Raw genomic sequence first — 15,139 nt, 5'->3', positions numbered from 1 at the left:
ACTTAAAAATCGAAATTCAACGACTATGGCACAAACCAGCAGTGGTAATTCCAGTGGTAATTGGCACACTGGGTGCTATTCCAAAAGCACTGGAATTACATTTAAAACAGTTAAAAATTTACAAAATCACCATCAGTCAAATGCAAAAAGCCGCACTGCTTGGATCTGCACGCATATTACGAAAATACGTTACGACGTCCTAGACCCCTGGGTGGGGCCCGACTAGTAACTAATGCCAAATCCGGCTAAACAACTGGCCGCTGTGATACAATATAATAATAATAATAATAATAATAATAATAATAATAATAATAATAATAAAAACTCCGCCATTGCCGGTCCCAAGCCCGGATGAGAAAGGAGGAAGGTTGGGATCAGGTTGGCATCTGGTCCCGTAAAAAAACCCCCCGCCAACCCATACAATACGGTGAAAAAAACAAATAAGAATTCCATACCGCATCGGTCGTCGCGCGGGTTAACAAGGGCCGCGGCGGATGTTGGGGTCCCTGGACATCCGTCGACAAGTGGGCTACAAGTGGACCAGCCAACAAAATGACAAAAATATAGTGCAGATGAAAACCGTGCCATAATGGCCTGTTACTACAACTCAGAGCCAGAAAAAAGAGGCTATTTAAAGCGAATGTATGAATTATGGAAACAACAATATCCAGATTCAAATGTTAGTGAACAACGACTAGCAGATCAAAGGCGATTTATTATACGGAATAAAGTGTTTAGTGAAGTTGAACATGAGGAAATTCAGGCAAATTGCAAAACCCAAAAAACAATATCACAAGCGGAAATAACTGATATTCAAGACACAACTAAAGACATTATAGTAGAACTCCCAGAAGAAGCTCTCGGGGAGGAAATAACATCACCACCACTAGAACCAGTTATCACTGAACCAACTGATGAACTAACTCAAAAACAAAAAGAATTGAAGGATAAGATCATGGAGCATTTTCTGCTTAATGGGGAAAGGCAACGTTTACCATCACTAAAAACTGTGCCTAAGAAAATTTTGGCCCCTATCATGAAAATGGTTAATGCAGTGTTTTCAACAATTGAACCGGGATCCATCTTGGAAACAAACCAGTTAATGTACAGCGCAGCTGTAATAGTCACTAATGAACTAGGCATTAAAATTAAAGTACCTAGTCACACAACAGAAAAAGCAACAAAGCCAAAGTGGAAAATCCGTTTAGAACAAAAAATCAAAAAATTAAGGGCAGATGCTAGTAACTTAAAGAACATGCATGAGCAACGGCTTAAAAACAACAAAATCATAGATCGGCTAATCAGACGATATAGATTGGATACAAGAAACATCAATGAAGCTGTAGAGATTGTAAAACAGCAGATAACAGCAACAGCTAAAAAAATTGAAAGATATGAGGCACGAATCATCCAATATAAACAAAATCAGCAATTTCGATCAGACCAACGGCGTTTTTATCAAAGTCTTAATGTGAATGGTGACACCAAAAGTGAAAAACCAGAAAAACAGGCCACAGTTGAATTCTGGAAAGAATTGTGGGAAAATGCAAAGGACTACAACAAGGAAGCAAAGTGGATACATGACTTTGAGAAAAGCATTGGCAACAAACAAATGCAAGTATTAGAAATAACAACTGAGATGGTCAAAAATCGAGTTAAAAAGGTAAAGAATTGGACATCACCTGGAAAGGACCAATTACATGGTTTCTGGCTCAAATATCTGACCAGTTTACATGCAATATTGGCCAGGCAACTGAATGAAATTTTACAAAAGGGCCAAATTGATGAATGGTTGACAACTGGAAAAACATACTTGATTCAGAAAGATGCAACTAAAGGAACAACACCTGAAAACTACAGACCAATAACATGCTTGCCAACAACCTTCAAATTACTCACAGGCATTATTGCAGATAACATGATGGATTATTTGGAAACAAACAACATCTTGCCAGTAGAGCAAAAAGGCAATAAAAGAAGGAGCAGGGGCACAAAAGATCAGCTTCTAATTGATAAAATGATATTAGAAAATTGTAAGAACAGAAAAACGAACTTGAATATGGTCTGGATTGATTACAAAAAGGCATTTGACTCACTGCCACATAGTTGGATCATAAAATGCTTAGAAACAACTGGCATTAGCAAAAATATTACATCCTTTACTGAAAAGGCAATGAAACAATGGAGAACTGAGTTGGCAGTAGGGAATGAGAGCTACGGAATGGTTAACATCAAGCGAGGAATTTTCCAGGGTGATTCACTTTCACCTCTTCTCTTCATCATCGCAATGATCCCACTATCAGTAATCTTTAAAAAAATGAAATTAGGCTACCAAACAGCCAAAAAAGCTGAAAAAATTTCGCATTTACTATATATGGATGATTTGAAACTCTATGGAAAGTCAGAAATAGAAATCCAATCATTGACAAACACAGTCCGAGTATTCAGCACCGATATTTCAATGCAGTTTGGCATGGAAAAATGCGCCACTGTATCCATAAAAAGGGGCAAAATCACTGCATGTGAGGGAATTGAAATGCCCAATGGCCAATTAATTAAATGCAAAGAAAATGAAGCCTACAAATACTTAGGCATTCTGCAGTTGGATAACATCAAGCATGGAGAAGTAAAAACTATTGTCAGGCGAGAGTACACCAACAGAGTTAGGAAAATTTTGAAATCTAAATTGAATGGTGGAAATACAATCAAGGCCATAAATACCTGGGCAATACCAGTTATAAGATACACAGCTGGTATAGTTAACTGGACACAAGCTGATTTGGACCTTTTGGACCGAAAAACCAGGAAACTAATGACAATGCACTACAGTTTACATCCACGTGGTGATACTGATAGACTGTACCTGCCCCGAAAATCAGGTGGCAGAGGATTATTACAAGTGAAGCAAACAGTTGAAGAAGAAAAACATGCACTGGCTGATTATTTAAAAGAAAGTCAAGAACATCTATTAATCGAAGTAAAGAACAAAAATCTACTGAAGGCCCAACAGACGAAACAAGAATACAGAAAAGATGTGATAAAATCAAGAATGGAGAGTTGGCAGAACAAAGCACTGCATGGCCAATTTCTGGAAAAAATAAAAGATAAAGTGGACAGTGAACAAACTTGGTTATGGTTAACAACAGGTACATTAAAGAAAGAAACAGAGTCACTAATCCTGGCTGCGCAAGAACAAGCTATCCGCACAAATGCCATTAAGGCCAAAATTGAAAAATCCTCTGATGATGCCAAATGCAGACTTTGCAAAGAAGCTGATGAAACTGTTGATCACATACTTAGCTGCTGTAAAAAAATCGCGCAGACTGATTATAAATTGCGGCACAATTCAGTAGCACAAATGATCCATTGGAATTTGTGCAAAAATTTTAATATTAAAACAGCAACAAACTGGTGGGAACATCAGCCTGAAAAAGTCACCGAAAATCAGATGGTCAAGATCTTGTGGGATTTCCGTATACAAACCGACAAAATACTGGCGCATAATACACCAGACATCACACTGGTTGAGAAAAATAAGGTCACAATCATAGACATCGCAATACCAGGTGATAGCAGGGTCGCCGAGAAGGAACATGAAAAAATCGCAAGATACCAGGACTTAAAAATCGAAATTCAACGACTATGGCACAAACCAGCAGTGGTAATTCCAGTGGTAATTGGCACACTGGGTGCTATTCCAAAAGCACTGGAATTACATTTAAAACAGTTAAAAATTGACAAAATCACCATCAGTCAAATGCAAAAAGCCGCACTGCTTGGATCTGCACGCATATTAAGAAAATACGTTACGACGTCCTAGGCCCCTGGGTGGGGCCCGACTAGTAACCAATGCCAAATCCGGTGAAACAACTGGCCGCTGTGATACAATTGTATAATAATAATAATAATAATACTCCGCCGTTGCCGGTCCCAAGCCCGGATGAGAAAGGAGGAGGGTTGGGGTCAGGTTGGCATCTGGTCCCATAAAAAAAAAACTGCCAACCCATACAATATGGTGAAAAAAACAAATAAGAATTCCATACCGCATCGGTCGTCGCGCGGGTTAACAAGGGCCGCGGCGGATGTTGGGGTCCCTGGACATCCGTCAACAAGTGGGCTACAAGTGGACCAGCCAACAAAACGACAAAAATATAGTGCAGATGAAAACCGTGCCATAATGGCCTGTTATTACAACTCAGAGCCAGAAAAAAGAGGCTATTTAAAGCGAATGTATGAATTATGGAAACAACAATATCCAGATTCAAATGTTAGTGAACAACGACTAGCAGATCAAAGGCGATTTATTATACAGAATAAAGTGTTTAGTGAAGTTGAACATGAGGAAATTCAGGCAAATTGCAAAACCCAAAAAACAATATCACAAGCGGAAATAACTGATATTCAAGACACAACTAAAGACATTATAGTAGAACTCCCAGAAGAAGCTCTCGGGGAGGAAATAACATCACCACCACTAGAACCAGTTATCACTGAACCAACTGATGAACTAACTCAAAAACAAAAAGAATTGAAGGATAAGATCATGGAGCATTTTCTGCTTAATGGGGAAAGGCAACGTTTACCATCACTAAAAACTGTGCCTAAGAAAATTTTGGCCCCTATCATGAAAATGGTTAATGCAGTGTTTTCAACAATTGAACCGGGATCCATCTTGGAAACAAACCAGTTAATGTACAGCGCAGCTGTAATAGTCACTAATGAACTAGGCATTAAAATTAAAGTACCTAGTCACACAACAGAAAAAGCAACAAAGCCAAAGTGGAAAATCCGTTTAGAACAAAAAATCAAAAAATTAAGGGCAGATGCTAGTAACTTAAAGAACATGCATGAGCAACGGCTTAAAAACAACAAAATCATAGATCGGCTAATCAGACGATATAGATTGGATACAAGAAACATCAATGAAGCTGTAGAGATTGTAAAACAGCAGATAACAGCAACAGCTAAAAAAATTGAAAGATATGAGGCACGAATCATCCAATATAAACAAAATCAGCAATTTCGATCAGACCAACGGCGTTTTTATCAAAGTCTTAATGTGAATGGTGACACCAAAAGTGAAAAACCAGAAAAACAGGCCACAGTTGAATTCTGGAAAGAATTGTGGGAAAATGCAAAGGACTACAACAAGGAAGCAAAGTGGATACATGACTTTGAGAAAAGCATTGGCAACAAACAAATGCAAGTATTAGAAATAACAACTGAGATGGTCAAAAATCGAGTTAAAAAGGTAAAGAATTGGACATCACCTGGAAAGGACCAATTACATGGTTTCTGGCTCAAATATCTGACCAGTTTACATGCAATATTGGCCAGGCAACTGAATGAAATTTTACAAAAGGGCCAAATTGATGAATGGTTGACAACTGGAAAAACATACTTGATTCAGAAAGATGCAACTAAAGGAACAACACCTGAAAACTACAGACCAATAACATGCTTGCCAACAACCTTCAAATTACTCACAGGCATTATTGCAGATAACATGATGGATTATTTGGAAACAAACAACATCTTGCCAGTAGAGCAAAAAGGCAATAAAAGAAGGAGCAGGGGCACAAAAGATCAGCTTCTAATTGATAAAATGATATTAGAAAATTGTAAGAACAGAAAAACGAACTTGAATATGGTCTGGATTGATTACAAAAAGGCATTTGACTCACTGCCACATAGTTGGATCATAAAATGCTTAGAAACAACTGGCATTAGCAAAAATATTACATCCTTTACTGAAAAGGCGATGAAACAATGGCGAACTGAATTGGCAGTAGGGAATGAGATCTACGGAATGGTTAATATCAAGCGAGGAATTTTCCAGGGTGATTCACTTTCACCTCTTCTCTTCATCATCGCAATGATCCCACTATCAGTAATCTTTAAAAAAATGAAATTAGGCTACCAAACAGCCAAAGAAGCTGAAAAAATTTCGCATTTACTATATATGGATGATTTGAAACTCTATGGAAAGTCAGAAATAGAAATCCAATCATTGACAAACACAGTCCGAGTATTCAGCACCGATATTTCAATGCAGTTTGGCATGGAAAAATGCGCCACTGTATCCATAAAAAGGGGCAAAATCACTGCATGTGAGGGAATTGAAATGCCCAATGGCCAATTAATTAAATGCAAAGAAAATGAAGCCTACAAATACTTAGGCATTCTGCAGTTGGATAACATCAAGCATGGAGAAGTAAAAACTATTGTCAGGCGAGAGTACACCAACAGAGTTAGGAAAATTTTGAAATCTAAATTGAATGGTGGAAATACAATCAAGGCCATAAATACCTGGGCAATACCAGTTATAAGATACACAGCTGGTATAGTTAACTGGACACAAGCTGATTTGGACCTTTTGGACCGAAAAACCAGGAAACTAATGACAATGCACTACAGTTTACATCCACGTGGTGATACTGATAGACTGTACCTGCCCCGAAAATCAAGTGGCAGAGGATTATTACAAGTGAAGCAAACAGTTGAAGAAGAAAAACATGCACTGGCTGATTATTTAAAAGAAAGTCAAGAACATCTATTAATCGAAGTAAAGAACAAAAATCTACTGAAGGCCCAACAGACGAAACAAGAATACAGAAAAGATGTGATAAAATCAAGAATGGAGAGTTGGCAGAACAAAGCACTGCATGGCCAATTTCTGGAAAAAATAAAAGATAAAGTGGACAGTGAAGAAACTTGGTTATGGTTAACAACAGGTACATTAAAGAAAGAAACAGAGTCACTAATCCTGGCTGCGCAAGAACAAGCTATCCGCACAAATGCCATTAAGGCCAAAATTGAAAAATCCTCTGATGATGCCAAATGCAGACTTTGCAAAGAAGCTGATGAAACTGTTGATCACATACTTAGCTGCTGTAAAAAAATCGCGCAGACTGATTATAAATTGCGGCACAATTCAGTAGCACAAATGATCCATTGGAATTTGTGCAAAAATTTTAATATTAAAACAGCAACAAACTGGTGGGAACATCAGCCTGAAAAAGTCACCGAAAATCAGATGGTCAAGATCTTGTGGGATTTCCGTATACAAACCGACAAAATACTGGCGCATAATACACCAGACATCACACTGGTTGAGAAAAATAAGGTCACAATCATAGACATCGCAATACCAGGTGATAGCAGGGTCGCCGAGAAGGAACATGAAAAAATCGCAAGATACCAGGACTTAAAAATCGAAATTCAACGACTATGGCACAAACCAGCAGTGGTAATTCCAGTGGTAATTGGCACACTGGGTGCTATTCCAAAAGCACTGGAATTACATTTAAAACAGTTAAAAATTGACAAAATCACCATCAGTCAAATGCAAAAAGCCGCACTGCTTGGATCTGCACGCATATTAAGAAAATACGTTACGACGTCCTAGGCCCCTGGGTGGGGCCCGACTAGTAACCAATGCCAAATCCGGTGAAACAACTGGCCGCTGTGATACAATTGTATAATAATAATAATAATAATACTCCGCCGTTGCCGGTCCCAAGCCCGGATGAGAAAGGAGGAGGGTTGGGGTCAGGTTGGCATCTGGTCCCATAAAAAAAAAACTGCCAACCCATACAATATGGTGAAAAAAAACAAATAAGAATTCCATACCGCATCGGTCGTCGCGCGGGTTAACAAGGGCCGCGGCGGATGTTGGGGTCCCTGGACATCCGTCAACAAGTGGGCTACAAGTGGACCAGCCAACAAAACGACAAAAATATAGTGCAGATGAAAACCGTGCCATAATGGCCTGTTATTACAACTCAGAGCCAGAAAAAAGAGGCTATTTAAAGCGAATGTATGAATTATGGAAACAACAATATCCAGATTCAAATGTTAGTGAACAACGACTAGCAGATCAAAGGCGATTTATTATACAGAATAAAGTGTTTAGTGAAGTTGAACATGAGGAAATTCAGGCAAATTGCAAAACCCAAAAAACAATATCACAAGCGGAAATAACTGATATTCAAGACACAACTAAAGACATTATAGTAGAACTCCCAGAAGAAGCTCTCGGGGAGGAAATAACATCACCACCACTAGAACCAGTTATCACTGAACCAACTGATGAACTAACTCAAAAACAAAAAGAATTGAAGGATAAGATCATGGAGCATTTTCTGCTTAATGGGGAAAGGCAACGTTTACCATCACTAAAAACTGTGCCTAAGAAAATTTTGGCCCCTATCATGAAAATGGTTAATGCAGTGTTTTCAACAATTGAACCGGGATCCATCTTGGAAACAAACCAGTTAATGTACAGCGCAGCTGTAATAGTCACTAATGAACTAGGCATTAAAATTAAAGTACCTAGTCACACAACAGAAAAAGCAACAAAGCCAAAGTGGAAAATCCGTTTAGAACAAAAAATCAAAAAATTAAGGGCAGATGCTAGTAACTTAAAGAACATGCATGAGCAACGGCTTAAAAACAACAAAATCATAGATCGGCTAATCAGACGATATAGATTGGATACAAGAAACATCAATGAAGCTGTAGAGATTGTAAAACAGCAGATAACAGCAACAGCTAAAAAAATTGAAAGATATGAGGCACGAATCATCCAATATAAACAAAATCAGCAATTTCGATCAGACCAACGGCGTTTTTATCAAAGTCTTAATGTGAATGGTGACACCAAAAGTGAAAAACCAGAAAAACAGGCCACAGTTGAATTCTGGAAAGAATTGTGGGAAAATGCAAAGGACTACAACAAGGAAGCAAAGTGGATACATGACTTTGAGAAAAGCATTGGCAACAAACAAATGCAAGTATTAGAAATAACAACTGAGATGGTCAAAAATCGAGTTAAAAAGGTAAAGAATTGGACATCACCTGGAAAGGACCAATTACATGGTTTCTGGCTCAAATATCTGACCAGTTTACATGCAATATTGGCCAGGCAACTGAATGAAATTTTACAAAAGGGCCAAATTGATGAATGGTTGACAACTGGAAAAACATACTTGATTCAGAAAGATGCAACTAAAGGAACAACACCTGAAAACTACAGACCAATAACATGCTTGCCAACAACCTTCAAATTACTCACAGGCATTATTGCAGATAACATGATGGATTATTTGGAAACAAACAACATCTTGCCAGTAGAGCAAAAAGGCAATAAAAGAAGGAGCAGGGGCACAAAAGATCAGCTTCTAATTGATAAAATGATATTAGAAAATTGTAAGAACAGAAAAACGAACTTGAATATGGTCTGGATTGATTACAAAAAGGCATTTGACTCACTGCCACATAGTTGGATCATAAAATGCTTAGAAACAACTGGCATTAGCAAAAATATTACATCCTTTACTGAAAAGGCGATGAAACAATGGCGAACTGAATTGGCAGTAGGGAATGAGATCTACAGAATGGTTAATATCAAGCGAGGAATTTTCCAGGGTGATTCACTTTCACCTCTTCTCTTCATCATCGCAATGATCCCACTATCAGTAATCTTTAAAAAAATGAAATTAGGCTACCAAACAGCCAAAGAAGCTGAAAAAATTTCGCATTTACTATATATGGATGATTTGAAACTCTATGGAAAGTCAGAAATAGAAATCCAATCATTGACAAACACAGTCCGAGTATTCAGCACCGATATTTCAATGCAGTTTGGCATGGAAAAATGCGCCACTGTATCCATAAAAAGGGGCAAAATCACTGCATGTGAGGGAATTGAAATGCCCAATGGCCAATTAATTAAATGCAAAGAAAATGAAGCCTACAAATACTTAGGCATTCTGCAGTTGGATAACATCAAGCATGGAGAAGTAAAAACTATTGTCAGGCGAGAGTACACCAACAGAGTTAGGAAAATTTTGAAATCTAAATTGAATGGTGGAAATACAATCAAGGCCATAAATACCTGGGCAATACCAGTTATAAGATACACAGCTGGTATAGTTAACTGGACACAAGCTGATTTGGACCTTTTGGACCGAAAAACCAGGAAACTAATGACAATGCACTACAGTTTACATCCACGTGGTGATACTGATAGACTGTACCTGCCCCGAAAATCAAGTGGCAGAGGATTATTACAAGTGAAGCAAACAGTTGAAGAAGAAAAACATGCACTGGCTGATTATTTAAAAGAAAGTCAAGAACATCTATTAATCGAAGTAAAGAACAAAAATCTACTGAAGGCCCAACAGACGAAACAAGAATACAGAAAAGATGTGATAAAATCAAGAATGGAGAGTTGGCAGAACAAAGCACTGCATGGCCAATTTCTGGAAAAAATAAAAGATAAAGTGGACAGTGAACAAACTTGGTTATGGTTAACAACAGGTACATTAAAGAAAGAAACAGAGTCACTAATCCTGGCTGCGCAAGAACAAGCTATCCGCACAAATGCCATTAAGGCCAAAATTGAAAAATCCTCTGATGATGCCAAATGCAGACTTTGCAAAGAAGCTGATGAAACTGTTGATCACATACTTAGCTGCTGTAAAAAAATCGCGCAGACTGATTATAAATTGCGGCACAATTCAGTAGCACAAATGATCCATTGGAATTTGTGCAAAAATTTTAATATTAAAACAGCAACAAACTGGTGGGAACATCAGCCTGAAAAAGTCACCGAAAATCAGATGGTCAAGATCTTGTGGGATTTCCGTATACAAACCGACAAAATACTGGCGCATAATACACCAGACATCACACTGGTTGAGAAAAATAAGGTCACAATCATAGACATCGCAATACCAGGTGATAGCAGGGTCGCCGAGAAGGAACATGAAAAAATCGCAAGATACCAGGACTTAAAAATCGAAATTCAACGACTATGGCACAAACCAGCAGTGGTAATTCCAGTGGTAATTGGCACACTGGGTGCTATACCAAAAGCACTGGAATTACATTTAAAACAGTTAAAAATTGACAAAATCACCATCAGTCAAATGCAAAAAGCCGCATTGCTTGGATCTGTACGCATATTACAAAAATACGTTACGACGTCCTAGGCCCCTGGGTGGGGCCCGACTAGTAACCAATGCCAAATCCGGCGAAACAAGTGGCCGCTGTGATACAATTGTATAATAACAACAACAACAATAACAACAATAATAATACACCCTACCTGTATCTGAAAAGCCATAGGAACATAAAGTGGAAAAGGTTACCGAAAACGAGACGGTGAAGATCTTGCAGAATTTTTGAATACAGATATATAGTCTTTTGGAACACAAGATGCCAGATATCATAGTTTTAGAGTGCTGAAGCGTACAGTTTATTTATATTTCTGTACCAGGAGATGCCAGAGTCAAAGAAAAATAACTGGGAAAAAATCATGAAATATCGCGACCTGTCCATCAAAACTATATGGCTATGGATGAAACATGTAACAGTGATACCCACTGTCATCGGGTTGATGGCTAATAGTACCTAGGCATATTGGAAGCAGATAACATCTCTAAAGTCAAAGATTCAATGCAAAAAGAATATATCAGGAGAGTCCGCAAAATATTAAAATCAAAGCTGAATGCTGGAAACATAATTAAAGCCATTAATACATGGGCAGTCCAGTGATACACTACTCAGTTGGAATCAAATGGACTTTGGCTGAACTGGAAAACTTGGACCGGAAAACGCGCAAACTTTTGAATATGTACCACACTTTACATCCACAAAGTAACATCAACAGGTTGTATCTGCCAAGAAAAATAGGGGACAGGGGGCTATTGCAAATGCATCAAACTGTAGAAGAATAAAAACAATGTTTGTATGATTATGTGAACCAAAGTACAGAAAAATTGCTACAGGCTGTGAAAATGGAGTACAGTATAAAAACAACAGAAACAAAGGCAGAACATAAGGAAAAACAGCTGAATGACAGATTAAATAGATGGAAAACCAAAACTTTGCATGGACAGCACTTGAAAAACATTGAAGGAAAATGTGATGACAACTTGACATAGCTTAAGATGGAAACCATCAAGAAAGAAACGGAAGGTTTAATACTTACTGCTCAAGAACAAGCACTACAAACTAATGCCATGAAAGTGAAAATACAAAAATCCACTGACAATCCAAACTGCTGACTTTGCAACAACAAAGTCGAAATTGTTCCACATTTAATATGTGAATGCAGCAAAATAGCATAAACTAATTACAAAGCTAGACATGACCGAGTTGCTAAATTAATCCACTGGTCATTATGTAAAAAATATGACTTACCTGGGAGCAGAAAGTGGAAAAAGTTACTGAAAATGAGAAGGTGAAGATCTTGGACTTCTGGGGAGGGACCTTGCCATCGTCAGCGGCTTAATTGAGCTGCCCCCAGATTTCTGGTTCGTTATCTATTTAATATCCAGTAGATATCTCTTTCTTCAGGCAAGAAAAAAGCAGAGAGTGACCCAGTCGGTAAGAGCCTTCTTTGAAGTTTGCAGGGTTTTTTTTTTGGCTGCGAACGGAGGGGGAGAGACAACCAAGGCTGAGTCATTTAACTCCGGCCAGAAAACCTCAGCTGTTTTTTACAGCACAAGGCAAGGAGACCCCGCCCCCCTTAGGACAATTTTTGAAACTTTGTTATGGAAATTAATACAAGCAGAGCTCGAACCTGAGAACTTTATTTGCTTTTCCTATCAAAATACTAGCTTCAACGTTATAAAAAATTCCTTTGTGTAATTGCTCCCAAGATGGCGATCTTATAGCTTTCGCATTTGTATATCTCTAACTTCCTGGCACAGAATCAAAGGAATAACCTCTCAGAAATTAATTAGTTCCACTCCCTTGAAGATTTCCTCTTATCAATCTCTAAAAGTTTTCAAAGACTCTTTTGCTAATATAGAGACATTCCAAACAGAGTTTTTTTTCTTTGTTGAACTGTTTTGACGTAATGCTAATCTTTTGAAACCTACTGTAAACTTTGCAAAAAGGGAGGAATTATTCTTTTTTTTTTGTAAGCTGCACAGCGGGCTAGAAAAATTTGATTAAGTGCTTAAAGCAAAACATAATGGCATCAAAACCAAATCCTGCAAAATTACCGCCGAGAGCTACGTCCCCCATACCTGGCACAAAGTTGCAGCCTCCGCCCTCTATGCCCCCTAGTGGAGATGTACCAATGAAAGAATTCTTTTTGGAAATGTTTAGAGAATCTAGAGAACAGAATTTAGAAACTTTCAGAGCATTCAGAGATGAAATAAGGAATGAGATAAAAGTCTTATATGATAACTTTGATACTAAGATTACTAAAATGAATGAGGATATGATGGGAATTGTAAATGTACTGACAGAATATGTTTCCAGAATGGAAGATAACTTAGAGGTTCTTAATGAAGCTAAAACTAACTTGACATCTAAAACTGAAGTGGTGGAACAAAAAGTTGAAAACGCTGAAAAACAAATTATCATGATACAGTATAAGCAGATGGAGCTTGCATTAAGAGTCAGGGGGCTGCGCGAAGAGAAGCAGGAGAACTTAAAGCAGATGTTTTCAGAGGCTTTTGACTGTCTGGTGGGAAGACCGGGATCCAATTTTGATTGGCAGATCGACAAAATTTATCATGTTAATTTGTGGGCGGCAAAACAGAAGCAACTCCCCCGAGATGTGGTAATATACTTTGTTACAAGAGAGTTCAGAAACATGATATTACAAGAGTCCTATAATACCAGACTTCAAATCGGCGGACAGGACTTGATTGTCTTGAAGGAAATACCACCTCAAATGCTAAGAGCCAGGAGAGATTATGCTTTTTTGGTGGAAGAGCTCAGAAAGCGTCAGATACAGTATAGATGGGATGTCCCATTTGGTATCATAGTTACATTTGATAAGCAAAGATACCGTCTCAATTCTGTATGGAAAGCTCGAGATTTCTATCATAAGACTCTGAAGGTGGGACACCCTGAATCATCTGGATATGGAGAAAGACCACGAGAAGGACAAGGCAAACAGCAAACCACACAACTACCAGATAAAATGTACCATCTCCCCCTTCCGGAAGGGCAAGGGGTCAGGGAACAAAGACCCAACCGTGCGACTACTAGACAAATGGAAAAACAAGCCACAACACAACAATCTCAACAATCACCGGCCATCGATCAAGGAGTTACAGCGACAAGCTCAGAAGCCGTGGGAGGAGCCAGACCAAAGGTGAGACAAGCCATGCGGGAGGCTCTAAAAAAGCTTCAGGCAACCAAAAATGACAACTAAGATTTTGACATGGAATGTTAACGGACTGAACTCTCCACAGAAGAGAAAGAAAATATTTCATTATCTCAAACAGTTTAAGAATGATATAATTTGCTTGCAAGAAACTCATATCAAAACAACTGATCAAAAATACTTGTTTAACCCCAAACTTGGTCAACATTTTGTGACCTCTGCCACTGAAAAGAAAAATGGCATAGTTATATACTTAAGAAAAGACATTAAAGCCAAGCTGATTGAAGCAGATCCCTTTGGAAGATATATTGCACTAGATATAATCTTAGAAGGGAAAAAGACATTACTTTTGGGAATTTATGCTCCTAATCAACAGCAAGATGGATTTCATAGAAATCTTCATGCCAAATTAGTACAGTGGGACTTTAAGTCTTGTATACTATTGGGTGACTGGAATGGCGTCATTGACACTAAAAGAGATAAGAAGACATCTCGCCCGAACACCAAAATCCGAGCTAAGTTACCCAAATCTTTTTTTGATATGATGGACGATTTCGAATTGCGAGATGTTTGGCGCGAAAGGAATGCAGAGGAATATGACTACACCTTTTTTTCTGATAGACATCAATCTCTTTCAAGGATTGATTTCATCCTAATTACTAATGATTTACTTTCTAGGGTGAAGAAGACAAAGATTGCGGCGAGGGTTCTTTTGGATCATAACCCAGTTTGGATGGAACTGGGAAGGGTAGTGCAGGCAAGAAGGTCTTGGAGGTTGAATGAAAATTTATTTAGATATGAAAAGTATATTAATGATTGTAAAAAGTTGTTATCCGAATACTTTGTTCTTAACATGAATAAGGGTACATCTATGGAATATGTATGGGATGCAAGCAAAGCGTATATGAGAGGAGTATTGATGAATATAAACAAAATACATAGACACAAACAAGGGCAAAAACGAAAAGAATTGGAAGAGGAAATTAAAGGGAAAGAGTTGGA

The 15,139-nt window shown here is 38.2% G+C and overlaps 1 protein-coding gene across 2 annotated transcripts in view; it reads left to right on the top strand.

The window, feature by feature from the left end:
* Positions 1–15,139, top strand: part of SPPL3 (signal peptide peptidase like 3) — a 171,844-nt gene that overhangs the window by 16,292 nt on the left and 140,413 nt on the right. The window contains exon 1 of one of the 2 annotated variants that reach the window (XM_032230089.1): positions 14,103–14,125. The exons of the other annotated variant lie outside the window; for it this stretch is intronic. The gene's annotated coding sequence lies outside the window, so the exon portion shown is untranslated. Of the gene's footprint in view, positions 1–14,102; positions 14,126–15,139 lie in introns of those variants that run through there. 2 annotated transcript variants of the gene reach the window in all.

The sequence above is a fragment of the Thamnophis elegans genome, chromosome 13 (genome assembly GCF_009769535.1).
Source record: "Thamnophis elegans isolate rThaEle1 chromosome 13, rThaEle1.pri, whole genome shotgun sequence".
Taxonomy (NCBI): Eukaryota; Metazoa; Chordata; class Lepidosauria; order Squamata; family Colubridae; genus Thamnophis; species Thamnophis elegans.
Note: the sequence above shows the minus strand (reverse complement) of the source record. Positions and strands in the feature narration are given on the sequence as shown.